Source organism: Pipistrellus kuhlii, unplaced genomic scaffold, assembly GCF_014108245.1.
Source record: "Pipistrellus kuhlii isolate mPipKuh1 unplaced genomic scaffold, mPipKuh1.p scaffold_m20_p_13, whole genome shotgun sequence".
Taxonomy (NCBI): domain Eukaryota; kingdom Metazoa; phylum Chordata; class Mammalia; order Chiroptera; family Vespertilionidae; genus Pipistrellus; species Pipistrellus kuhlii.
The window spans coordinates 6196169-6222713 of NW_023425438.1; the positions used below are offsets into that span (position 1 = coordinate 6196169).

The following is a 26545-nucleotide window of genomic DNA, read 5'->3' on the forward strand; positions in this document are numbered from 1 at the left end:
CTGGCCTGGGGAGAAGGAAAGACCATGAAGGAGGGTCTGTTATACCCCAGTATGTGAGGACGCTGAGGAGCAGATGTTCCACTGCTAAGTCATGTCTGTTCTCGGGGTGCCCAGGATTGGACAGCGAGGAGTAGAGAGGTTGGGTAGACAGAAGAAGTGTGAGAAGAGGAAATACAATCACCGAGACATAAATGAATGCCTTGTGAGCTGAGAACAGTAGAAACCCCCAACGGAGGAGCTTTTGGCTGGGGTGGGCAGCGATGGCATGAGTGGGTGCTCCTTGCCCTGGTCTCAGAGAGGGTGACAGTGATGCTGAGATGTTGAGGCTGAGCAGGAGAGGGTCATGGACCAGTGTCTCTAGTTTTAAGAATAGGTTTGGCTCAGTGGATAGAACTTTGGCCCAAGGACTGAAGGGCCTCAGATTCATCTGGGTTGCAGGTTCGATCCCTCGCCCTGGTTAGGGCGTGTGCAGGAAGCAACCAATCAATGTGTTTCTCTCACATTAATATTTCCCCCTCTCCATCTCTCCCCGTCCCTTCCCCCTTCCACTCTCTCTAAAAATCAATGGGAAAATATTGTCAAGTGAGGATTAACAAAAGAAAAGAAGAATGGGGAAGGAAGGTTCATAGGAATTAAGTAACTTCCCATGTCACAAGAGCAAGGGGCAGAGTTGGCATTCTCATTCAGATCAATCTGTTTCCGAAGCCCTGCTTCTAAGCATCTCTGAGAACGTATCCCTTAAAGTCTAGACAGGAAAAGACACATTCAAAGGTGTGACTGGAAGAGAGTTAAGTGAAAGGACTATGGGTGTGCGGCATTATGGGCCCAGGCCTGAAAGGGCAGGGGGAGAAGCTGGTCCTGGAACCCGGAGGGAGCTATAGGGAGCCATGACCTTCAGTTCAGGGACACGGCCAGCCCATGAAGGCACTGAGGGAGGAAGGGCAGTGGGAGGAAGCACCAGACCCCACCCCCAACTGGTGCCCTCACTGGCTGAACCCCACCAGAAACTGTGCCGGGCCTCAGAGCTCCAGGGATGCCCTCCGAGCAGGTCAGTGAGCCTCCTGAGGCCCGGAGCGGGAGGAAGGCACACCTGGAGGGGGAGGCAGGCGGTGCCCAGCACAGCCTGCAATATCTGCGGCGTCAGCTCTTGTTAGGATCTTTTCATAAGCACATTAGGGAAAAGTCCCAATAAACTCGGCTTTGTGTGAGGTTTATTTTGGTTCAGAATCTCATTTTAGCTATCTCCTCTGCAAGCGGCCTCTGGGACCACAAAGGAGGAGGGAGGAGGCCATTGTCATCAGAACAAGTCAGACAGCCTGGTGGCTTGCTTCCCTCCAGGCTCCGTCCCGCACAGCCTGGATTGCCGAGCTCCTGGGTGAGAGAAGGGAGAACATTAACCTGGCGCTGGCCTCTGCGTGGTCTATGTCAAGAGCAGGAGAGCGCCCCCTAAATGGCTGGCCAGGCTTGTCAGGCCCTTGATTGGCTAATAGCCTTTCCAGGGCCCCTGTGATCCAGACACCCACCTCTGTAGCCTAGTCTCCCCTGGAATCCGCCTGGCGCTTCCCTGTGCCCCAAAAGCTGTGCCCCAGGTACCCGCACGCCCACTCCCTCATCTCCTCTCTGTGTGCTCAGATGTCATATTCCGATGAGACTTACCCTGACCCCAGCCACCCCTTACACTGCACCCCTATCCCCCAACTCTTTATCTCTTCTCTAGTACGTAGCCCTGGCCACCTTCTAATACGAAGCACAACGTGTACCTCTTAAGTCCTTTGTTTATTTCATGTTTCCAACTACTTCCAGAAGATGAGCTCCAGGAGGCAGGAATTTTTTATTTTATTTTTTTTCCTGTTTTGGTCACTCATGTATTCTCAGTGCCTAGACCAGTGGTCGGCAAACTCGTTAGTCAGCAGAGCCAAATATCAATAGTACAACGATTGACATCACTTTTGAGAGCCACATTTTTTAAACAACTTCTTCTAACGCCACTTCTCCAAAACAGACTCGCCCAGGGCCGTGGTATTTTGTGGGAAGAGCCACACTCAAGGGGCCAAAGAGCCACTTTGTGGCTCGAGAAACGCAGTTTGCCGACCATGGGCCTAGCCTACAGCCTACAGCCTGACGCATGGCAGCCGCTCCGCAGATACCTGTGGAATGAATTGGGTAGATACATGAATGAATGAGATTCTCAAAGATCTAAACACCGTCTGACTACCGTCTCCCAGACCTCTCTCTTCCCCAACACACGTCTGCCAACGGTCCTTCCCCGAAGCACATCGATCATCTTGATCGTCGCCGGTGCTGTCGATACCTTGTGGCCTGCAGCATAGATTTGTCCGCGGGCCTCCTAGACGCCGGGCCGAGGAAACGTACTCAGGACCTTGGCTCCGCGTCAAAACTAAATGGTGACCTTGGCTTGCTCTGCTTCCCCGCAGAGGTTATTTCTTCATCGTAAAGGGAACACTCTGTCCTTGGGAAGAATAATATTTTTGCCACCTTCAGCTTTAAAATGGCCATTTGATATGGCCGGCGTGCGTCTCTGTCAGGGGCAGCTGAGAAAGCGCTGGTTGAGAGGCTCCGAGCCAGGCCCCGGGCGCCGAGGGAGAGCGGCTCGTCCTACGGCAGAATGAGTTCACAATAACTTACTTACCTGTCCAGATCCTTCCTGTCACACGGAAGCTCCCCCCTGCCACCCGGGGCTCCAGGGCTCCGGGGTGCTTAGAGGAAAAAGGAAAATCAATTGATAATGATATATTCAGTTTAGAAAAATATATTGATTCCCGGGCAATGACAGGCGTGCGCTTCTGCAGGGAAGGATGCTGTTCCCGTCCCCGAGGACAGAGGACGCTTGAAAGGGGAAGCTGGCACTAATGATACAGAGCCTCTTTCTTCTCTGTGGTTTTCTGTGTTGTTGTTTTTTTTCATTCTCTTCAAGGAAGTCATCCTGTGCCTCCTCGAGGTCTCCGTGCCCATTGTCTAAAAGAAACACGAATGCTTTGTTTTTGCAGTTCTAGAGTCCTGTTGTCATTTCAGTTTTAGAGCAAACCCTTCCAGTTCTTCTTCTTTCCCTTCTCTGGAGCTTCTCGGTCTGGATTAGATGGAAGGCAACCAAATTGTCTCAAATAATTCTGCCACTATTGTCTCCCTTATTCAGGGTCCCTGGCTCACCTGGGGGCTAGAGTTTGTGTGTTGAGGGGGAGGGGGAGGAATAGTAGTGTCTGTCCCTGAAGGGTTCTGTGCTTACCACTTGGCTCTCCCTTACCTTGGCCTACCCTGTGTGAGATGGTCCACCCTTAGAAATCCAAGGCAGCGAGAAGCTTCCACGTAGGTGGGACCAGCCAACATATTGGAATTCCACAGTGAACTTTCAGCAAAGGAGGGTGCCTTTTCCTCACCCACCCCACCTTTTTCCTTCTGTTTCCAGACGGCCTGGCCTCCCAGTGATGCTCACGCTGCGCTAAGTGCTGGTGGCCCTCGAGGGTTTTGCATCCTGAGGACGAATCCCGAGCTTGCCAGAGACGGACGGTGCAAGGTAGGTCTGTGCTCAGCTCACCTGAGCTGAGAAGTAAGAAAGGCGTCGGAGCTGGGCTCAGCCAGCGCTGCTTGCTAACACTGATTTTAGGGGGGATATGGCTGGATCCCTCTCTCTTTTGTGGGTGACTCTTTTACCGTAGATGCAGGAGGAGCAGGTGTTGGCACCTAGCTGAGCCAATGCACCTGGATCCTCCCAGAATCAACTTCTAGCATTTTTGTAGCCCTTTTTCACTCTCCTCGGTCTTGGGGTTCCCAGGAGGTTGGATCTGGGAGTGTCCAGTAGATATGGGACTTTAAGCTTCTCAAAACTGTAATCCTTCTCTTGTAATTTAACTCTTATCATGATTAAAACAGCATTTTATTTTATTTTTTACTTTATTGATTTTAGAGAGACAGGAAGGGGGAGATGGAGAGAGAATCGTAGATTTGTTGTTCCATTTATTTGTGCATTCATTGGTTGTGTCTTGTGTGTGCCCTGACCAGGGATCTAACCCACGACCTTGGTGTGTTGGGACAATGTGCTCACCAACTGAGCTCTCCTGGCCAGAGCAAAAATAGCACTATTAAGGTCATTCAAATATTTGTTCATGATAGAAACATTTTACAGATAGTACCTAAAATTACATGAATTGTTGTAATCTTGAGAAATACCTATTTCAGTGTCTCTTTCCTGGCTTTTTTCTTATGTACATATATAACATGCACATGCATGTATGCACACACACATGCAGACATGCACACACACAAATGGAATTGCGCTTGAAAACGTGTTATTTTGACCTTACAATTTGTCACCTTTTTTATGTTAGAAAATACAAATCTGTAGCTTTTTTAAGGGCTTCTTATATATATATATCTATAATATAATAATCTATAATAATAAAAGTGTAATATGCTAGTTAAACTGAACAGCTGAATAACCTTCCAGATGACCTTCAGGATGAAGCTGGGGCTGCAAGGGCCAAACTCTTTGCACAAATTTTGTGCATCGGGCCTCTGGTGTGTGTGTGTGTGTGTGTGTATTACATATATATTTATTCTACATTATTTACTTAACTGGTGCCCTGATGGTGGACATTTAGTTTGCTTTGAACATCTCACTCTTAAATACCACAACAAACTTTTGTGTGTATATACCTTTGCATAGTCATGTGATTACTTCCTTGGCTTAAATTTATAAAGTCTGGCCTAAAATGTTGATGCAGGATTCAATCACAAACCTAGATTATGAGGACCAGGTAGCCAGGAGCTTTGGGGAGACATGGACTACCCGTGAGGGCACTAGAGTCGGACGGAAAAGAATCCGCAGGATTTCTTTCACACACACCCAGCCACCCGGGCTGTGCCAATAGAAGCCGGGGAGCCTGGAGCTGAAGTGGCCACACTCCTCCCTACACCTCTGCCAGAGGGGGCCAGGCCTGGAATGAGCGTGGAGGGAGGGTGGGGGTCTGGGCCCTAGGACTCAGGCCAGTGGAGCCTGAGCTGACCCAGGCCACATGTCTGGTGGCACCTGCACCTTTAGAAGTGCCTGGGCCAGTGCCAGCTCTGCAGAACACACGGCCTGGTGCTGGGCAAGCACAGGCAGCAGTGGCCCCGGGCGGCTGCATTCTCTGCAGCGCCCATCCTGGTGCCCCGACCAGGAGCTCGTGGCCTCTGCCTGGGCCAGCTGATGGCCTGTATCCAGCTTCCTTCTGCAGCGGACCAGCAGGGCACCTGCCAAGGCCAAGCTCTCGTCTGGCCAGAGAGCTCTCTTTGGGCTCAGAGACCTGGGGTGTGGCTAGCCCTCCATTCCCAGAGCCCTTGCACAGACGAGAAAACGCTGCCAGGGGAACCCTGGGTTGTGGGCAGCCGTGGTTGTCAGCCAGCAGCAGGAGGAGGCTCCATGCTGGGCCCGGAGCAGCTGTGGAAATGAAAGACACATCCCCTATGCCATCCAGCCTGCTGCCACCCAGCAGCCCAGTGGGGGCAGCCCGCGAGGGCAGAGGGGTTTCTGACCTCAGGAGCGGTGGGCTGTGTGCATACGCCTATGGGCACCACTGAGCAGCTGGACAGCGGTTCTGGTTGCTACCCTGTTGGAGGAGAGTTGGAAAACTAGACAGCCATGCCAGGATTTGGTGGGCATGGCATTCCCAGCTCAGAGGGGCAGGGGGATGGCGGGGGGGCAGTTCAGAGACAGAGTTAGTGTCTGGGAAAGAGCGAGGAGATGTCTGCACAGAAGTCAGCTTCCTGCCCTAACCGGTTTGGCTCAGTGGATTAGAGCGTCAGCCTGCAGATTCAGGGTCCCGGGTTCAATTCCGAACAAGGTCATGTACCTTGGTTACGGGCACATCCCCAGTGTGTGTGTGTGTGGGGGGGGGGGGGGGGGTGTGTGCAAGAGGAAGTTGGTCAATGTTTCTCTCTCATTGATGTTTCTGACTCTCTGTCCCTCTCCTTTCCTCTCTGTAAAAAAATCAATAAAATATATTTTAAAACAAAAGAAGATGAAGTCAGCTTCCCGAGGACGTGGCGTTAAGTTGTAGGCGCGGTGAGTGAGGCAGGGAAAGGAGAGGACAGGGTGATGGGTGAGGTGGTCTGTACTCCGCACAGAAGCAGGTGGCACACGCTCTCGTTCATCCCCGCCTTTGAGGTGCCTGTGTGTTAGGACGGGAGGTACGGGCATACCTGACAGGGTACACCTGGTAGGGCTTCCCATCTCCGCATCCCCCAGACCCGTGTCCCCACTTGAACTCCTGTCCGTCTTCCCACCACCTGGCCGTGCCTGCGGGGCGTGTCCATCTGGTCCATCTCCGTGCTCTCCCCTCCTCCACTCCCTCCCGCACCTGCCGGGGCCTCCGGTAACTGCATCGCCGCACACCCAGCCGCCGCTCTCCCAGGGCGTCCTGGCACCTGGCCGGCGCGGGGCTGCGCTTGTCCCTCGGGGGCAGGACTCCCAGTGATTCCCACGAAGATCGGGAGGAGCCGCGGGCCACCATGGCCCCGGGGGCCAGTGAAAGGAGGGATCACCTTCGTGTGGAAACTGGGCCAGGTCCCGGGGGCCTGAGTGTCTCGCTCCAGAATGCAAACTCGGGGGGAGGGCTGCTCTCCGTAGGTCAGAGGTCTGATGAATGTGACTCTGTAACCAAGCGTGTGACGTGGCATCGAGCCCCTGCGTGCCCTGTGTGGCCAGGCTGGGACGGCGCTGAGAGCCGGTGGAGCTGAGGGCCTGGCTGGTGCAGAACCGGGGGCTGAGCCAAGGATGGCGTTGGCCTGGGCTTTGGAGGGGATGAGGGCGAGCACGGATCCCCATTTGGGCTGCGGAGCGCCCCACTGTCTTCCCGCCTCCGCCCACCTCAGGATGGGGGTATGGACAGCCTTGCTGGCGTGACGGACAAACTGAGCCCTGCCCTTGGCTCAGGTGGGCCGCGCCACTCCTCCCTTCAGCCCCTCTCCCGCCTCTGCCTGTAAATGCAGGTGGTTTGCCACAGGTTTGCCTCGCTGCCTCTCGGCGCTCCCTCTCTCCCTCTGCGCCGCTGTCCCTGGGCAGGGTTCTCGGCGGCACTGCTGTGCTGAGTGCCACCACGCCTTCAGCTGCGTCCTGAGGCTCAGCTACCAGCCTCAGCCTGGCCAGCACGAGGCCAGCTCACCGCTCCTCTGACGCCGCCTTCGGGACAGCCCTCCCCGTTGGCGGTGAGTCTCCACCTCCTTTGCTTCAGACTCCTCATCATCCCTCAGGAGCTGGAGGACATGCTGTTATTTTGGTGCGTGAGGTCAGTGACCTTCCTCGGTTCAGAGATCACAGGGAAGTGAGGGCACAGGCAGTGCAGTGGGGGGACCTTTGACGGGAGGCTGACCACTGTGCTCCCATCCCGAGTCCACACTGGCTCTGGATAAGCCCCTCCAGCCCTCTGAGCCTCGGCCTCCGGCCTCCGTAGCTCAGGATTGAGAAGCCCTAGCCCCAGGGGAAGGTGGACGATTTCAGGAGGATGGTGCTCCCTGGGCAGCAACAGAAGAGCTTTAAAAAATAACATGCCTGGGCCCCTCCCAAGACCTTCTCATTTACTTGCTCCTGTGAGGGTGGGGGGGTCGGTGTATCTTACAGGCTTAGCCACCGCTCTTGACTCAAAGGCGTTAGCAAGTTCCTGGATTCTAAGCCCGGAAGAATTGAGGCGGGAGGTAAGGAGCTTTTGTGAAACAAAATTCTTAGATATTGTGTAGCTGTATCGGATCGAGCCATCCGAAAGCTGGGCACCATGGGTACGTCACCCTGCCAGCCCCGTTCCTCTCACCGCACCCCGAAATGCTTCTCCGTGAACCCCGAGAGCTGGGGGAAGACCTGGTTAGCCCGTAGATCGCATCGGTGTGCCCACGTTTAGGATTCCGTGGCCGTTCGTGGCTTATCACAGCGCTGGGACCCTGGGGAGAGGTGTCTCTGGTTCCAGCAGAGACGCATTCTTCTTGGAGCCGCTGTCAGCGCCTCAGACCGAACCGCTGGGAGGGATCAGGTTCTCGCCGGCCCCTCCCCGGCCTGAGCAGGGCTCTCAGCCCCGGCTGTGCATTGAAATCGCCCAGGGAAACGGTCCGAGCCCTGGTTCCCAGGCCTCATTCAGCTCGGTCTCGGGACGGGACCCAGACATTGCTATTTTTGTGAAGCTCCCCAGGAAATTCCAAAGGAGGCCAAGGTCAAAGGCACTGCCACACCTGGGGGCCCAGCTGCGCCCCACCTGTGGCTAACGGCTGGGACTGTGTGCACGTGGTTCCTGGGGCAGGGCCCTCCCCCCACCCTCCCCCATGGCCTGCTCCTCCCCCTGCTTCTCCTTTGCGTGGTCTTATGTGTATCCTTTTGAGTCCCTGGCTCTCCTCTCTGGGAAGCAGTGAGGTGAGAACAGACAGGATGGGAAGCTTCCTGCTTTGCCCTGGCCGGGCCCTGGGCACAGTTCCTGCCCGTGGGAGGCCTCGGAGGACAGAGGGCTGGAGACCCCAGCAGTTCTGGTAACATGCAATGGGGGGCTGCACCCAGCTCTGCAAGAGCTCTGCCAGCCCAGGAGTGAGGCTCGGTCAGCTCCCAGCCTCTGTGCGTGGACGGGACCGGGGTGAAGAGAGGACGGACCGGGGTAGCGTCCTGCTGCCCAGGACAGTGGCTGGGTCGTCCTCGATCAGGGAGACTCTGCCTCGCCCCGAACAGCACGCTGAGATGATCAGCCGAAGGCAGGAGATTGGGGGGACGGGGGGCGAAGGGTGGAATCGTCCCTGCAGCATCTGCATCGTGAGCAGCACCCACAACCCAGTTCCCGGTGCTGAGGGGCTGGGTGGGGAGCTCACCGCGCTCACACTAGCTGCAAAGCCGCACTTGGCACCTGGGCTGGAAATAGCCTGTCTGCCGAGCTCAGGGCTTATCTGTGCAGCCAGATCTGATTTTCCAAGTGACCGGTCTCCTTCCACACCTGGCACCCGCCCCCGCTGCCAGGGCTGCGGGAACAGTGGTGAGTCTGTGTCTGCAGGAGGGCACCTGGCTCGGGGTGGCGGGGGGACGGGCAAGAGGTGGGGCTATGAGGGGCACCTGGCCTGCACTGTGGGTGCTCAGAGGGAGGGCACCCCTTCTAATTAGCACAAAAATGCCGAACAGGCTAGCAGTGCCCTGTCAGGGCCCTTCCTGCTCAGGGAAGGCACCGGGCATGCATGCGTCCAGTGACCATGTAAGGATGTGCATCTGTCCCTTTTCGATGGTCTCTGTGTAGTCCCACGTCACGCAAACGAACGTTTAAGCGTTCGTCTTCCAATCATACATTCTCTCTCTCTCTCTGTCGTACATGTCAGATGCCAGGGGCCGTGGGGCTGCATGTAGGAGGAACACCTTCCTCCACTCATTCCTTCATTTATTTCTGCAGCCACACTGTATGTGGTTCTAGGGAGCTAGCGGTCCAGCCGGGAGACCAGCGAGAGAATGCGTTCTTATAAGATTTGATAAACATAACAACAGGAATGTATACAAAGCGCCATGGAGAGCAGCTCACTCACGCCACACATCTTCTTGAGCAGCTACTGCATGGCAGGCAGCCTCCAGGCACTGAAGCATGCGCGGCAGGACCCGCGGAGACAAAACCCCTGACTCAGCTCACATGTGAGGGAATGAGAGTCTCAGCAGCTTCGTTTGGTCAAAGCCACAGGCTTCTGAGAAAAGATGACTCGAAGTTGGAAGTGGGAGCCTAGGAGTGAGTGAGTGTGTGTGTGTGTGTGTGTGTGTGAAGGAACCGCTCATGCAAAAGCCTGGGAGGTTATAACAACAAGACAAGAGAGCTCAGAGACTCTGTGGCAGCCTCATGCTCTGGGCGAGCACTGCCCCGCCCCTGATGAGTCAGAACGTCCAAGGCCAAGGTCATAGGACTTCTTTTACCTCCTCCTGTGACCTGGTGCTTTTGGTTTGCCAAGTGTCTTCACATCATCCCCTGAGCTTGGTCCGGGGGGATAGTGGGAGAAGGATTGCTATTGTCATTACCCCAAGCAGCAAGTTAGGACCCAGAGAGGGTCACCAAGGTCATGCAGCCCATCAAACCAGCCTGGGAACTAGAGTCCTTGTCTCCTGGATCCTAAGCCAGGGGCCCTCCTGCCTGCACCCCAACTCCCAGTCCTCGCATGGAAGCCTAAAGAGCCCTGGCCAAGCGTCACTCACGCGCCTGCCTGTCTTCCACAAGCGTTAGCTGAACACCTGCTGTGTGTCCAGCCCCGCATGGCGTGACCATCGTCTGGGCCTCAGTGCCGTCCCGACCCCACCCAGGAAGAGAAAACCGGAAGAATGTCCTTCCTTCCTCACCGCCCCTCGCCCGAGCCAGGCTGCCCAGGGGCAGAAGGACCATCGCAGGCTGAGTCCTCTCGCTGAGCCCTCTCACCCAGGCCACTGGAGGTGCGTTCCTCACCGCTGCCCATCTCACCTGTGCTCTCACAGGAAGGGAGAGGCGGGCGCGAGGGCGCCCGAGCCCGCCTGTGCCAGACGGTTGCCGCTTAGCAACCCTCGCGGGCCCTCCCTTCGATTTGTAGCGACTCGTTTGGATAAAAGCATCTGGTTCCTAAGGTAGCAACAACAACGGGAAAAAAATCATTAAAAGCGCATTTCTGCTCTCACGGAGTAACCTAGTAACGGCGCAGGAGTGACAATTAACCCGAACCCCTTCTCCAGGTACACAGGCTCGGTGGGAGCGGGAGCCGGAGACGGTCTGTGGGGCCTCCGTCCCCCTCCGCGCCGCGCTCAGAGGGCACCAGGCCGCCCCCCCAGCCAGCCGGCCCCAGAGCCCCGCCCTCCATTAGCGCGCAGAGGAGGGTCCTGCCTCTCCATCGCGGAGTGAGCCGTGCGGTTATTTATTTAGCACCAGTTCAAGGCTTTCGAGATGCACCGAGAGGGCTTCGTCTTCTTGCTCAGGTGCGCGCGGAGCTGAGCTACCAGCTTCATGCCGCGGATAGAATCAGTCTGACCCCCACCAGCTGGCCACACTCACCTCCCGTGACCCCCTCCCCCAGCATACACTCACATGCATGCACTCGGCCTCGGCTCCCATCCAGGCGGGTTCCTGTGCTCCTGACGGGCCCTGCTGTGGGCACTGCCCCTCCGGGCACTCGCCCTGCTAATCCCTCATCTCCCGGAAGAGCCTCTCCCGCGCCTGCCCTCCCGTCCGTCTCCTGGCAAACTGCTCCCAGGCTACCTGACTAAGGAATGGTATGGCCTCCGATCTCCTGGCCCTGTTCCTCTCCCCAGCACCCACCTGGTCGTTTGGGGCCATGCACGGTCCTTTCTCTATCCCATGGGCTCCTCCCTGACGGCAGGGAGCTCTGTGGGGGCGGGAGAGCTCTGTGCAGAGCTGAGCACGCGCTAAACCCTGAACGGGAACTGGCGATAGGAATGGTCAACTCCCATGGCCGCCAGCTGTGCTCCTGGTCCCTCCGCGCCTCCGCCTCCCCTTCCCCCACAGAGCCCCGCGCCTGGCCTCGGGCTGGTCTCTAGGGGGACAGCTGGGGTCCTCTGAGGGTGGCCCCTCCCCAGCGCTCGGCACAAAGAAGGCTCCCGCACGTCTATGGATGGGCATTGGCACACAAGCTTTACGCAGAAGCATCTCGTTTAGCCCATCTCGCCCGTTTGCTGCAGGGCCAGCCATCCCTGTAGAGCGGCGTACAGCTCCCCCCACAGGGCAGTGCGGGCAGTGCACAGACTGGGTCCAGGAAGGCCACATCCATGGGGACGCCCCGCCCCCGGGCCAGGGCTCTCCTTGCGGCTGATTCCAGGTTCAGGGCCCGGTCCAGGAGAAAGCGAGGCCGCCCTGGGCCCCGCAGGGCAACCCGGGGTCTCACTACGGCCACCTTACACTTCAGCCACAGTGAGACAGCTGTGGCCCGTACTTCACTCATGTACCCATTTGGGAAGCACAGTTAGCAGCAGAGCGGAGCGGTCCAGGGCACGGACGGTGAGACCAGACCGCCTGGGGCCCACCCCCTTCCCTGCCCCGGATCAGCTGCGCTGCTTCTAGATCACACCTCCCCTCCCGTGCCTCAGTTTCTTGGTCTGGGGAACAGGTTTATAGCAATGCCTACCTCATGCTGGGGTGGCGAGGATGAAATGAGCTAACGGAATGCAGCACCTAGGACAGAGCGTGAGTCAGGGCTCCGGACAAGGGGGTACTGTCGTTATCCTAGGGGGCTAGGGCCCCAGCTTCGTTTGCACTCCCTTCAGGACCCCATGGCCTTCCCGCAGGTGTGGGTGTGCCAACCCCGGCCTCCACCACTGAGTCCATCCAGCGAGCAGGCACGTCTGCTCTGAGCCGCCTAAACCCAGACAGCGGACGAGTGACCCCCAGACACACCTGGAAGCATGCCCCACCCCGCTTCTGGTCTCAGGGTTCTTTGTCTTAATCCCCACCTCGAGGGGGTTAGGTTCCTGATCGATGCCCAAGGGCCGGTCAGGCTGTCCCTGGGGGTGGCCTCTGAACCTGGCCACAGGGGGCTCCTGAGCCGCGGCCACAATTAGCACGGTGGCCTCAGAAAGCACGCAGGCAACGTCCTCGGGGCATCTCTCATGAGCAATGATGAAGTCATTATCTGGTGAATAATGTATAACCCCAGCGACCGGTATAAGCCGCCAATAAACAATAATCCGTTTAGATGGAGGCTTGGCTGGGGCGCAGGCAGCGGTGATGCGGCTCCTCCTCGCCTGGGTGTCAGCTTGTACTTCAGCGCCTCCCGGGCCTGGCCCCTCCGAGGCCCAGCTCCCCACCCCGACCGGAGGCAGCACCCCTCCCCGGGCTCAGGCGGGGTTCAGTCTGTGGAATGAGAGTGGCGGGTGCTGGGCCCAGTGGGTGACCTCTATGCACTCTCTCCTGCATCCTCCCCATAAGCCTGCAGGTGCGGGGACTGTTGTCCCCCTCTGCAGAGGAGTACACGAAGGTTGAGAGAGGTCAGACAGTCACCCAGGGTCGGACCCAGGGCCAGCAAGCCTTGGGTCTGGGACTGAGTTCTGTGCGACCTGAGAGCCCGCACTCTCACCCAGGCTGCCCCAGGTGCTCCCGCTGTGAGCTGTCGCCGCCGCTCAGTCACTTGTCCAGCCTTTGTCTCCTGTGACCTACGCCCTCCCACCTGCAGGGGCGCCCTGGAGGCCCAGTTCCCCGGCTGTCTCCCTCACCGAGGGAGGGCGCTGGTGGTGCAGGTGCGGAGACACAGCTCCCGGGGCGGGTCCGCTAGTGCTGCTGAGACTTGGTGGTGGAGGCCAAAGCAAGGGCAGGGGGGAGGGGAGCGGAGGATGTCTGCAGGACACCATGCTCGGACATCCCCTCTTCCCACAGGCCTTGCGCACGTCTCCTGACGGGAGACGCGGCCGCAGCTGGCCCAGCCCCCGTGAAGAGCTCCAGGCGGGGAAGGGCCCAGGCGGCGTGAACGTGGGCGGTGAGGGTTGGCCTTCAGGGTTCAGTTGGCTCTGCCAAGAGAGGTTCCTCTCCTGCCTGCTCTCCACCCACCACTGCTCCCCCACCGGCAAGGCCAGCCACACACCCTGTGCCTTGGGACCATTCCAAAGACCTGCCCAGCGGCCCCAGCCAGGGAGGGGCCCTGCAGGGTGTCTCTCTCACTGCTGGGCGTCCCCACTCTTGGTTTCTCCGAGGCAGGGGGACATCCTCAGCGCCCACACACCCTGCCTTCCTGAGGCCAAGTGTGGCAGCGCCTCTGACCTCCGCCTCCTCTGGAATCGCCTGGGGCTTCTGGTGACTAACGTGAGAAGCTCTACCTCTTGTTTACCCCCTAAGAGCTGGAGGGACACAACCTCTGTGTCCGACCATGGGGCTCCGACCCCCTCCTTCCTCTCCCCCTTCCTCCTCCCCCACCCCCTGTCCCTCAGGCAGCTCCATCCTGAGCCCCGAGGTCACTGAGACGGGACCTTGCAGGCTGCAGGGCTGAGGGTGGATGGACGGCAAACAAAACTCTCATTAGGGAGGGCGAGGGGAGGCTGCAGGAGCCAGAGAACGCGGCCTCTGTCCTGGGGCGGGCAGCATGGCATTTCCAGGGCTGCAGCGGAGAAGAAACCTTCTGACACCCCCCTTTCCCCCCTTCGGAGTGATGCTCTGTGACCAAGTTCCCAGGATTCGCGCTCCTGCTGGGTGGCCTGGGGCAGGGAGGCAGGCCCCCGCCAGGCCTGCCGCCTCCCTCTGCCCTGCAGGCAGCCCTGGGGACGGTCCGCCTGACACCACGCTGCCCCCCCAGACCTCCCGGGAAGGAAATTCCATCGGCTCCCGGAGCCCCAGTTCTGCGGCTCCCGCAGGCTTTGGTTCTATCTGCCCTAAATCTCCCCGGCTGCAATTCAAGCCCCTTTTCCCTCGTTTTGTTCGGTGTGGAAGCGGAGAACTGCTAGTCCCCAGCTGCCTCCGACGGCAAGGTGAGTCTGAGGTCCCCGCACCTCCCGCGAAGCTGGAGCCTTCCAGAGCCCCGTCCTGTTCGGTCCCCGCCACCGCCGCCCCATAGGATCGCTTCCATATTAACGCAGGAGGCAGGTCCCATCGGGGGTCCCCCCTCCGGCAGGTGCAACGCGGAGGTGGCCCCTGAGGCGAACGAACGGGGCAGATGGCGTGTGAGGGGACCGGCCGGACGGAATGGGGCCGGGATGCAGCGAGCCTCCCGCCGGAGGTGGCCCCCGGTTAAGACCTGAGGATGGAGAGGGATGTCCGTCACCTCGGCTGGGGGGTGGAAGGGCGGGCCCCTTCCCATAGACACCGGGAGGATGCTCATCGGCTCCGGGCCCCACGTTTGGGTCTGGAGAAACGGTCCTTTTCCTCCTGCCCCTCCGTCCCCGCCGAGGGTGGGCGAGGGGCTTCCGGTCCCCGCGCGCCCTCGTTCGCACGCACATCGGCTCCCCGGGGCCTCTCGGTCGCCTGGACCCGGAGGCTTCCGTCTTGTTGCTGTGCCTTTTGACTTCTGGGAACAAATGACCCCCGTGTGCGATTCCAGAGACATAGACCATCGAAGCCAGTTCCTGGAAGAGCTGTGTTCATGGGGGTTGGGGGTGGGGAGGAAGATATGTTTTAAATGTGATTAGGAAGCAGCCGATCGCAGCTAAGTTCTGGGTTTGGAAAGACATGTGCTGAGGGTGCCTGGCGGGGGATGGGGGGGGGAGAGGGGGGGAGGGGGGAGGAGGGGAGAGACAGCAAAGGCGAGGGAGAAGCAGCTGTTTTTCCGAGGCCGGTGGAATGAAAGCCACCCTGCGCTGTAGGAAAAAATGGAGAGAAACGGAATCCCTTTGCCCTGGTTATCCAGCTGAAATCCTGAAACTTGAGCAACGTCACTAGACCTTCTGTTTCCATCGCTTGGCCAGGAGCCCCCTCTAAAGTACTTCAACGCAAGGAGGGAAAGGGGGAAAAAAAAAAAAAAAAAGCAGCCTTGATTAGATTCAAATAATGGAATTGCCAGGAATATCTTCCATAAAAGATGATGGATTCTGGCTTGGATTGATGGGAAATCGGGGCTCATAAAAAAGTAAACAGAGCGGCCGTCATTCCATATTAGCGCTGGTTCGTGTCCCCACCCCCCACCCCCGGGGGCTAGTGATGTGCAGGGACTCCCCGCCGAGCCGCGCAGGCCAGCAGCCCGTCACAGAGCCTCTGCCAGGGGAGGAGGGCAGTCCTGGCCAGTCCAGGAAGCGGTCGCACCCCACCCCGCCCTCCACCACCTTGTTCGATCGCAGTGTGAAAACGACGGTCCTTTTACCCAGAGGCTGCAGGGGTCCCGGCCCCGGGGAGAAACCAGCAGCTTTCCCCTCTGCTCTGTGAAGCTGCTCCCTGTCACACCAAGGACACCCCCCCTCCCATGGCCCAGAGAGTCTCTCCTCTCCCAGTGCCCCTCGAGCTCTGCCCTTCCCCAGGCACGCACACGGGTGGGCGCATGAGCACCTCAGCCTCTGGCTGAGCTGTCCTTACCGCTCAGGACTCAGACGGACGGGCCTTTAGTGCGGGGACACGTGGGCTGGGGGTCCCGGAGAAGGATCTGCAGTGACCCTCACACCTGCTTGTGTGTGGAAAGGTGGAGGTGCGGCCGGAGCCCTGCAAGGAAGTGGTGGCAGGGCCCTAAGAGGCCTCTGAGGAAGGGCAGGTGATAGAGGAGGTGCCAATCACATAGATCCCACTGGGGCCTGCCTCCCCCCCAGCTGGGCCATCAGCTCTGCTGCCAATCCTCTCGCTCCCAGGTAGCCACCTCTTCCATCCCCTTATCACTGCCTCCCAGCCTGCCAGGTGCTATCGATCGCCTGTCCCTCAGCCAGGAGCTGGCAGCTCCCAGACCTGCCCGCACCGGCCCCTCCCCAGGGAGCCCCTCGCGTGCCACGAGCCCTCACAGAGCTGGCCACCTTCCCGCCAGCCCAGGCCTCTCCCTGAGCCCCCCGCCATCTGGAATGGCCACACATCTACCCAGACCCCAGTCATAGACTCCGGAGTGCCTGCAGGCCTGTCCCCCATCGCTCTTGCAGCCCATCACCCCAGAAGGATCTCTCTAGGGTACAGTCCACACTATCAGCCTCTCCAGTGACGCTCAGAATCTGCCCTTTGAACCCCACATCCCCCTGTGACAGAGGCACCGTCGGTGACCATGTTCTGGTATTTTATACCGAGGCCTCTCTGTGCTGTTTCCCCCCCCCTGGCGCCGTGCCCACGCCCTCTGGGGGCCTGCCACCCAGGCCTCCTCCACGGCACGATGTCCGAGCCGTCCAGGCAGAAAAGGAGCCTTCCGGGGCCTTCTGAATCAGACATGCGTGGGCTGCCCGCCTCGCCCACACCACTTCCTGTGAACATTGATACACACGCACAACCCCTGTGGCTGCTAGCAGGTCACATGACCCCGCCTCCAGCCCAGGCTCATGGATGGGGGGCAGATTCCGGGCTCCAGGGGTGCCCTCTCATTCGCTGCCCAGCAACATGGGACTGATGGGTCCCGGCTTTAAGAAATCAGCTAGCTCCGTGGTCTGCAAACTGTGGCTCGTGAGCCACACGCAGCTCTTTGGCCCCTTGAGTGTGGGCTCTTCCACAAAATACCTTGGCCTGGGCGAGTCTATGTTGAAGAAGTGGCATCAGAAGAAGTTTACGTTTAAAAATATGTGGCTCTCCGAAGAAATTTCGATCTTTGCCCTGTTGATATTTGGCTCTTTTGACTAATGAGTTTGCCGACCACTGAGCTAGGCCAGTGGGACTTCCAGAGCCCATTCCACCTGGGGCCCGCCCTCCGGCTGGACGGCAATGCAGACGCGAGACCACAGCGTCTGTTCTGGGCTCCGTGCACAACGAGGCTGAGCCTCAGAGGCAGCGGCTGGGAAGGAAAGGAAAAGGGAGACCATGTCCCAGGAGAAGGAGAATCTGGAGCAGGAGACCCTGCTTATCCTGGCTGTTCCCTGAAGCTTGTCTTGTTTCTGCCCCTCTGCCGGCGTGTCCCCTGGAACCTCCTCGATCTCCTCATTGCCCTTCCCGTAGCCCCGCTGGTGTGAGTGGCTTCTCCGTAGGAAAACCGAAGAGCCTCGCTCACAATAGCGGCTGGGGCTGCTCTGCAGTAACCCAGCCAAGGAAGAATGCTTGGCATGGTTCAGCAGAGCCTCGGCAGCTATGAACATTGCCTTTTTCACTGAGGAGTCAGCTGAGGCTCACACCTACCGGGCAACTTGCTCACGGGCACAGGGGCGGGAGCGGCAGAGCCGCGATGCGGGCAGTCCTTCTCGCTCACAGCCTGGGCTCCTTCCTTGCTGTATCCCGTCCCATTGGCTGTGTCCAAAGTTCCTGTCTCCTGCTCAGGGCTCTAAGCTCCTCGAAGACAGGGCCTGTGTGTTATTCGCCATCGCCCTCCAGTTCCCTATACACACACAGGCTGGGACACCCGCAGGCATCAAGTGTCTGATGGGGACAATTCCGTTTTCATGTAGCCCCGTGAAAAGGCAACGGGCTCCCAGCCCCAGAGCTCTGGTCCTGCCTCTTGCCCTGCACTGTGTCCCCTCTGGGGCGTCAAAAACTCCCTCCCTCACCTGCAATAACAAACACAGGCTAAGGCAGTGGTTGGCAAACTCATTAGCCCACAGAGCCAAATATCAACAGGACAACGATTGAAGTTTCTTTGGAGAGCCACATTTTTTTAAACTTAAACCATATAGGTAGGTACACTGTTATTAACTTCATTAGGGTACTCCTAAGCTGGTCTTTGCTAAAGTCTCAAGGGGCCAAAGAGCCGCATGTGGCTCACGAGCTGCAGTTTGCCAACCACCGGTCTAAGGTGTAATGACCATTTGGATGAGATGATTTCTGGGGCTTTTTTCCTGCCCTGAAAGAACATGGCTCTGTCCTCGGTGCCCTGCCTACCTCCCAGGATGATGTCAAGCAGAAAACACTCCACACGCTCGGCCAGCTGGGTGCGAGCGCCAATCCGTTCCTGCAGACAGCACTGCCCTTCCCACCGGCCTCTCAGGCTCAGCATCCTTCCCGAAGCCCCTCCCCGAGCTTTCTGTGCATGGCTCGCCGTGTACGAGGGATTCGTGCTGGGGCCAGGCAGGCCACAATTCCCAGGCACCCCTGACAGCAGGTTTATCCAAATGAGGACAAGATGCTTACCCATCTTTTCATTCTTTTTTTTTTTTTTTCAAATTGGCTATTAATTTGTCAGAATTATTCATATTTTACTGATATTTTTCCATGTATCTAATCAGGGAGCTCATGAATAGAAATGAAACTATTTAAATACGGAGATGGTGTACATTGTAAGATCGTGTTTTCTTAAGCTGCTTCCTAATGCAGCGAATACATTTATTTCTCCCAAAAACAGGTTGTGCAACCATCGGGAAGAGCTCTTGTAAATCTTTGATTAAATATGACTCTATTCAGATTGCTGAATGGGCGTGAGTGGTGTGCGTGTGTGTGTGTGTGTGTGTGTGTGTGTGGCCCCTTGAAACACAGACATGCTTTTCTCCATAGGGACAGGAGACTGTTTTCAGTGAGAAAAGTGAAAAAAACACAGGGATCAAATCTTTAGGATGGATGGATGGCGAAGTGAAAGTGCAAATGGAAATTGCGCCGAATAATACTCGACATAATTTTTCCGTGCGGTGCAGACTCTTCAGCTGCTCAGAATTCCGGCGGCACGCGCCTATCCCGAAAGAGGCTTAGAATCATTAAACAAAGGCAGATATTAAATATACGACTGCTATCTCTCGAAAATATTAGCCAGTAATGTAAAACACATGGCACCTACTCAATGGAAAATCTGAGGATACAAATTGTAATAGTTGTCTTATAAGACCTCTGGGAAGCTCGAACTCAATTGCCTAATTCCATTAATAACAAACTATTACTCTCGCTATTAGAGTAACATAAGGTAATGGAGATCATGCCGAGAGATAGCACCGCGGCTCCTTCCTCACCCAGCACAAATTTATTCGGGGGCATTGATAGATTTTAATTGACTATGGCAACGGAATAGCAACAAAGGAAATTGAACGTCTTTTGAAAAGCTTCACATTTCGCAGAAGCAAATAGCAACACCGCAGTGAGGGTTTGGGGGTGCCGGGAGAGGCAGGGAGGAGGTTGGGGAGCATCTGCGCCAGCAGCTCCTCCACTAAAATGCTTTCCCGTGACCTTCACCGAAAGCTTCTTGGTCCGGGCTGGCGTGGCTCAGGGGTTGAGCCTCGGCCCATGAACATACGTAAGAGGTCACGGTTCGATTCCCGGTCAAGGCACATGCCCAGGTTTCGGACTTGATCCCAGTGTGGGGAGTGCAGGAGGCAGCCAACCGATGATTCTGTCTCGTCAGTGATGTTTCTGTCTCTCTTCCTATCCCTTCCTCTCTGAAATCAATTTAAAAACACATTAAAAAAAAAAAAAAAAGCTTCTTAGCAATAGGCCGGCCACAGGCCCGAGCCCTCTATGTTCCCTCCGTGGAGTCCACGCTGAAAGTAAACCAACCCAGGCTGCTGGAAAGCTGCGTGTCTGTGAGGAATGCCCACGGGGCGCGCTGCCAAGATGCGGGACTGGAGGGGCTCCGTGCAGGCGGCTAAGTCCCCCAGAAGAGGCCTGAGATGAGGGCTTGTTCGGGCCCGAGCGCCTGGCCGTGGCGTGAGTGGCCCCTCGTTGTGGCTTTGAGGCTGAGGACCACTCGGCTGCCAGTCTAACCCCAGAATGATTCTGGGGGCCTGTCGCCCACTTTTCTCTTCCACGTTTTGGTCCTCTGCCCTCTACTCACGGTCCTTCTGTCTTCTTGCCACACACCCACCCCGCTGCCACCAGCGGGTCTTCTGCCCTCCACGTCACGCGGACCTTGCTTTATATAAAGTTAGTACCTGGATTGGTCAGCTCAGGGTGCCATGGCAATGTACCACAGGCCAGTGGTTGAAACAACAGGCATTGAGTTTCTCACAGTTCTGGAGGCTGGGAGCCCAGGATCGGGGTGCCAGCTTGGTCAGATTCTGAGGGGGGAGCTCTCATCCTGGCTCCCAGACAGCTGCCTTCTTGCTGGGTCTTCAAAGAGAGGGAGGGAGGGAGAAGAGAGAGCCAGAGGTGAGTGTTCTCTGGAGTCTCTTCTGATCAGGACACTAATCCTATGAGGTCAGGGCCCCATCCTTAGGACCTCATTTAACATCAGCCAGGCTCCTAAACATTCTGTCTCCAAATACAGTCACCTTTCAGATCAGGGCATCCACGTGAATGTGGGTGGGGGACCCGACTCAGACCATTGGGAGTCCTCCTTTCATCGTGGTGGCTGGTCTCTCCTCCCCCACTCACCCTCCAGCCCGAGAACCTCAGCTTCAGTGCGGACTGGGCTCCTCTGTTTGAAGGAAAATCCGCTTTAAAGGAAACAAGGTCAGCCGAAACTGGTGTGGCTCAGTGGATAGAGCATCGGCCTGCGGACTGAAGGGTCCCAGGTTCAATTCCAGTCAAGGGCAGGTACCTTGGTTGCGGACACATTCCCAGTGGGGGGTGTGCAGGAGGCAGCTGATCGATGTTTCTAACTCTCTATCCCTCTCTCTTCCTCTCTGTAAAAAATCAATGAAATACATTTATAAAAATAAAAATAAAGGAAACAAGGTCACAAGGGGAAGGGCTACTGGAAGCATCCATGCGGTGGCATGCCAGCAGGTGGTAGGAAGCCCTGCCGGCAGTGGAGGAGGTGGCGGGGGGACACACACACACACACACACACACCCCACTCACCACCACAATTCTTTTCAACAGCCCTTACATTTGCGGAGAGGTCTACAGGCCTCATCTTCCCCCCTATCGCTTGCTGGTGGGTGGGACCTGGGTCATTGTGCCACTGCCCGGGGGACCGTTCGGTGTTGCTGCCCAAGTGTATGCAGGCTGTGCTTTCTGCTGTGGAGGGTCTCCCCAGGCGAGTCCTGGGTGGTCATCATGCCATCTCAGCCCAGAGGACGCACGGTACCTTCTGCCCTCGGTGCAGCCAGTGGAGGGTTCAACTCTGCCGCGTCCTCTGGGGGTGGGGACCTCGTCTCTCCCGCTGCCCGGGGGTCCGGCGTGTCTCCAGGGCATCGCCCAGGAGCTGGAAGAGCCGGCCTGCTGCTCACACCGTCACTGTGCCCACGCCCCGGCCGGCTGCCAGCCCTCCTCACCCGTGGGAGCCGGGCTCCGAGGTGACTCCCCGGGAATCGGCTCAGCGCTCTGGGCACCGGCCTCGCCGGCGCCCGGAGGCTCGATCCCGCCGCCACGGCAGCACACGCCTGTTTGAAAACCCCCTTGGCAGGCAGGACCTCCTCGTTGTTTTTTTTTTTTTCTTCTTCTTCTTCTTTCATTTCTTGTGATTAGCGTTGCAGACTAATCCTCGCACCAGACTCAACACCAGCTGTTCTGCTTGTTTTTACTTATAAGCCAAACCCCGGAGCTCTTGCCACGGGCGGCTGGCCCCGGATTCCCGGAGCCGGAGCGGCCGCCGGTCCCCTGGGGCGGGACCCCGGGTGGGTGACCCGTCACCCGACTGCCCGTGTCCCTCGGAGGGCTGGGGAGGGCCACACGCGGCTCCCACGGGGACCTCCACACGCCTGCGAAGGCGGCTGGCCAGCACAGTCCCCGGAGCCAGGCTGATCTTAGACACTTCCTTTCACATCCTGAGATGTCAGCGGTCCCTGGATGCCGTCTGCGGCGTCTGAGGTCATCAGACGTATTCGCGATCACATGTGCCGCATCTAGACACGCTGTGCGACTTGATAAATAAAACCAACACACCTGCTCCTACCTCTGAACCAAAGCCCTGGAGCAGTGCCGGGCTGTTGAAATGATCTGGTGTTCTGCTCAGTTCTTCCCAGCATCCCTTGCATTTGCAAAGAGGTCTACAGGCCAAGCCTTGGCCCTGGCACCTGCCCGCATCCTCCCTCATGTCTCTCCTCCTTCTCCCCGCCCCCTACTTCTTGCTTCATCTGGAGGACAAGGACCATTTCCCAGGGAGCCCCAGTTTGCAACAGCAGCTCCTCCACCGCTGGTGCGGTGGGGGCTCGGCGGCCTCCAGCCCCAGAGCCACCTGGGGAGTCCAGGGAGGGTGGCAAGACCAGAACCCTGCTTGGTGAGTTTCTCTGGAGTGCCTCCTTCCTCCCGTAGCCTCGTAGCAACACTTGGGGAAGGTTATTTACAGCTTGCAGACTCCCGCACCCTTCCATGCCATCAGTGTGCATTTCTGCGAGGACTCGCAGGTCTGGAAACGCCTTGAAAACAAACCAGCGGGTGTGGCACCTGGGACGCTGTCCCCTCAAACACCCCTGGGCAAGAATGGCGACCGTCAGAGATCTCCCGTTCCTGTGGAAAGCATACGGCGTCGGCCCCTGTGCCTCGGGAAGCACACGTTTCAGCTGGATCGGTAGGTCTGCTGCCTTAGAAGAGTCACGAGTGTCTCATACGGAGGGAGACGGAATCAGACAAAACCAAGAGCCCTTTCGGAACCACTGCCAGCCGCAGGCCCCTCTGCCCGGCCGGGCTGTTGTTCTTGGCACCGAATTTCTGGTGTTTTTTTTTTTTTTTTTTTTTTTTTTCAGGTTGGTTTCTTGGCAACTGCAAGGCACGTGCAAACAGAGTTGAGGAAATGGCTCTCTCTTCCTAGCTGGCTAGCGGTCCGTGGTTTTGCCCCTTCCATTTGGTTCTCTCTCCTTCCTCCTTCCTCTGGGTCCCTCCCTCCAGCACAGGGTTTAGAATCCCTGGATCAAAGGGCCACACTGTACAGGTGTGCGTGCTGCCCCATATCCTGCCTGTTCCCTGCCCCGCTCCCCAAAACCTTTCAGTTACCCAGGCCTGGAGGGGTGGGGGAAGTACCACAATGACGCAGCCAGGACGAGTGGAAACAGTCCCGAAGGCACCTCTGCCCACGAGTCAGAGCCCGGCTCAGAGCCATGCATGGCTCCCAGGGCGAGAAGCTGAGACCTGGAGGAGGCAGCGAAGGTCTGTCGGCCCCTGCACCTCTCTTCCCCTGCATCTGACGAAGCCACGGAGCCTGCAGGTCCACGGAGAAGAGTGGCATTCCTGGCTGGGGAGAGGAGGCTCATACGTGTGCATGCGACGTGAGGACAGCCCTGAGCTGCCTGCCTGGCTGTGGCTGGGAGTGGGGGCCCGGCCTGTTGCCTCCACACTGAACTCAAGCGAAGGCGGCCCCATGGATCCAGCCTTGGCAAGAAGCCCGTGCTATGTGAGCACCAGGTGGGGAGGGTCCGGGACGGGATTGGTCTAGGACTGCGAGAGGCCGGCTGGGATCGCAAGCCAGGATCCTGGGATCGGACATACTGGCGGGGGCAGGGGATCCTGTGGGCTCTCAAACTCCAACACTGCGCATGCCTGGTTTTTGTTGGTTTGAATGTAAAAGTCATCACCTGGAGAGCGGGCCAGGACTCCCCTGACGATCCATCGGGAAGCCGGGGACTGGGGCAGCATTAACCTCCTTCCCCTGAAATCCCCAGGAGGACTCCCTCCTCCATCACTACTGGCCTCAGGGTCACACGGCCAGAGGCCTGAGTGCCAGCCACGGGCACCGGGTGGGTGTGGCCAATTACAGGCAGGACACCACTGCTCCAGGCCCCTATGTGCCCTGCCAAACCAGGCCTGCCTCCTCCTCCCCTGCCTCCTCCAGGCCTGCAGTCAGGAAGTGGAGGGAGCGGACTAGAAGGGAACTTGTTCTGCTCCTTCCCTGGCGCCTCCATGAGGAGATTCAGACAGGCCAGGACTGCCACAGCCCAGAGCACTCCCCCGGCACGGAGACGCTCTGTGCCCTGCTGTCTGCTGCCGCTGGGCACTCGGAATGTGGTTCATGGGCTGCGGAACGGAATGTTTCATGCTACTCAAGTTAAATGAAATTTAATTGAAATGGCTTTGTTGGCTAGTAGCCACAGTATTGGCAGCCCGACCCTAGAAGACCAAGGCAGGGCCTGGGGGTGGGGGAGAGTGGGGGCTGCTCCAGGCCTCCCAGTACCCCGGGAGATCTTTGATGGTGTCCCTTTCTATGCCTTAAAGGGGCAGAGCCTACAGAGCTGCCCGAGGGCCATGGGCCTGAACACCAGACTGGGCTGAGCGCTCACCAAGCCAAGGTTCACCGACCCCTGTCTTAGGAAACAGCGGGGGGGAAAAGAAGCGGGGGGGGGGGGGGGGGCGCGGAAATAGTTCAGCAATCTCAATGTGTTTATGATACATCTTTTCTCCGTGGGCTGCTTAGGACTGTGAGACCTTACTCTTTGAGGCTGAGACGGGTAGGAAGGGGTAAATAGAGGGATTTTTCCTTTTACGAGGGTGGATGGTTTAACGGTTTATGTAAGTGCGTGTGCCTTGGGGTTAGCATTGGGGGAGTAATTAATTTACGAGGGACTCTCTGTAAACCCACAACTATTTACTGGTCCCCACTCTATGGCTGGCCCCGTGCTGTCTGTCCCCCACCAGGGGACAGCGTGTGCCAGAAACTCTGTCCTAAGGAGCGACTCTTCCTAGGGCCTGGGAGGGAGGAGCAAGCAAGGCAGGGCACAGGTGTCCCGAAGGCGGCCAGTCTAGGAGGGCTTCCTGGAAGAGGGAGAAACTTGGCCTGGTCTTTGAGATGAGGAGCAAAGATGTGGGGGGAGGGAGAAGAAGCAGATAAGTGATGGCAGCCATGGAGGAAGTTTTATCAGTGTAGTTTCCCATTACTCGGGGCTATGCTTGCTAAAGGGTAGACCTTATGAGTTTGCAGACCACCTGGTATCGTTTTATTAGATCCTGCCTTGAGGTTCTAACAGATCAGGACCCACATTGTCTGGATAATGCTCAGCCCTCTGTCCTCACTGCCTAGAGATGCCCCCGGACCATCGCCAGCCCCCGCCCCCTCCCAGGCCAGGAAGGCGGAGAAAGACGAGACTCTGATAGCGGAGACAGGTTTTTCTTGTGATGGCCGCCAATCAGCGGTGACTCTGAAACTACTTTTTCCGCGTCTTCTCTGATTTTTAAAACCCGTTCGAAGCTTCTGGACGTTGATTTCTTGGTTCAGGAAGAACAATAATGTATTTTGAGTTTGGAGCCGTAATGAACGACTTCCTAGGAAAGAGTTTTAAGACCTGTTTACATTCCCCAACGCCGCGTCTCCTTGGGGCTATTTTTTTTTTTTTTAATCAGATTTCAGATCACGTGCAGGAAGCGAGGCGCTCTTCCGAGTTCAGCTGCCGAGGTTGCACTTTGACGCGCTCTTCAGGATCTGAATATTTTTATAAACCGTGATTATGCCGCCTTCTGATGAGAACAAAAGTGGAAATGGCATCTGCCCGTCTGTGTGTGCGGCTCCCGGCCGCGTGCGCTGTCTGGGCGAGGCGCAGCCCGGCCGGGGCGCTGATGAGTGGCTGATGAGCGGAAATTGCTTCCTGCGGGCGTGGGGGGCGGCAGGCCGTGATGAGTGGGGTCATCTCAGGGATCCAGGACTCGGGAGCTGCTCTGAGACCAGCCGCTGCTCGAGATGCTCATGATCAGATCCAGTCCGTGCTGGGAAGAGCCGGGAGTCTCTAAAACCTGCTAAACGTTCACCAGTCTGATTGGCAGTGACCATGGCAAACATATACATAATCAATGATGTCAAAGACGTTATGGAACCACAGAGCGTCACACGGGAAGAGATCCTACTGACCTGCAGTCCACCCCCTCCCTCAGACAGGGCCACCGGGGCCCAGGCCAGGCCACGGTCTGCCAGCGGTCAGAGGGAACAGGGGGAGGGAGGTCCCCGCACCCCCGTCCAGGGCTGGGTCCTGAGGCCCCTCGGGGTACCACAGGTGCCTGACTCTTCCCGGCTCTTCCCAGCACGGACGCGTGGACCAGCCTCTCTCCTGGCCCTGGCTGGCGCCTTGGGGTCCATTTCTTACTGGACTGTGAGCTTCTCTGGGGTGGGCATACAGGGGCTGGTATCAGCCGCACTGAACCTGCCAGATGCCCCGTAGTGACTGCGGGCTGTGGGAAGGCGGTGGTGGAGACCGCAGTGCCGCTGCGGGCGGCGAGGGTGGAGGCAGGTCTGCACCCGCGGGGGAAGCGGCCTGCATGCGGGCATGGAGGGTGCCTTCGGGTCA

The 26545-nt window shown here is 57.7% G+C and overlaps 1 protein-coding gene across 1 annotated transcript in view; it reads left to right on the plus strand.

Moving 5' to 3' along the window:
- Nucleotides 1-26545, plus strand: part of KLHL29 (kelch like family member 29) — a 237014-nt gene that overhangs the window by 60408 nt on the left and 150061 nt on the right. Inside the window, exon 2 of the mRNA XM_036434704.2 lies at nucleotides 3425-3532. The gene's annotated coding sequence lies outside the window, so the exon portion shown is untranslated. The remainder of the gene's footprint in view (nucleotides 1-3424; nucleotides 3533-26545) is intronic.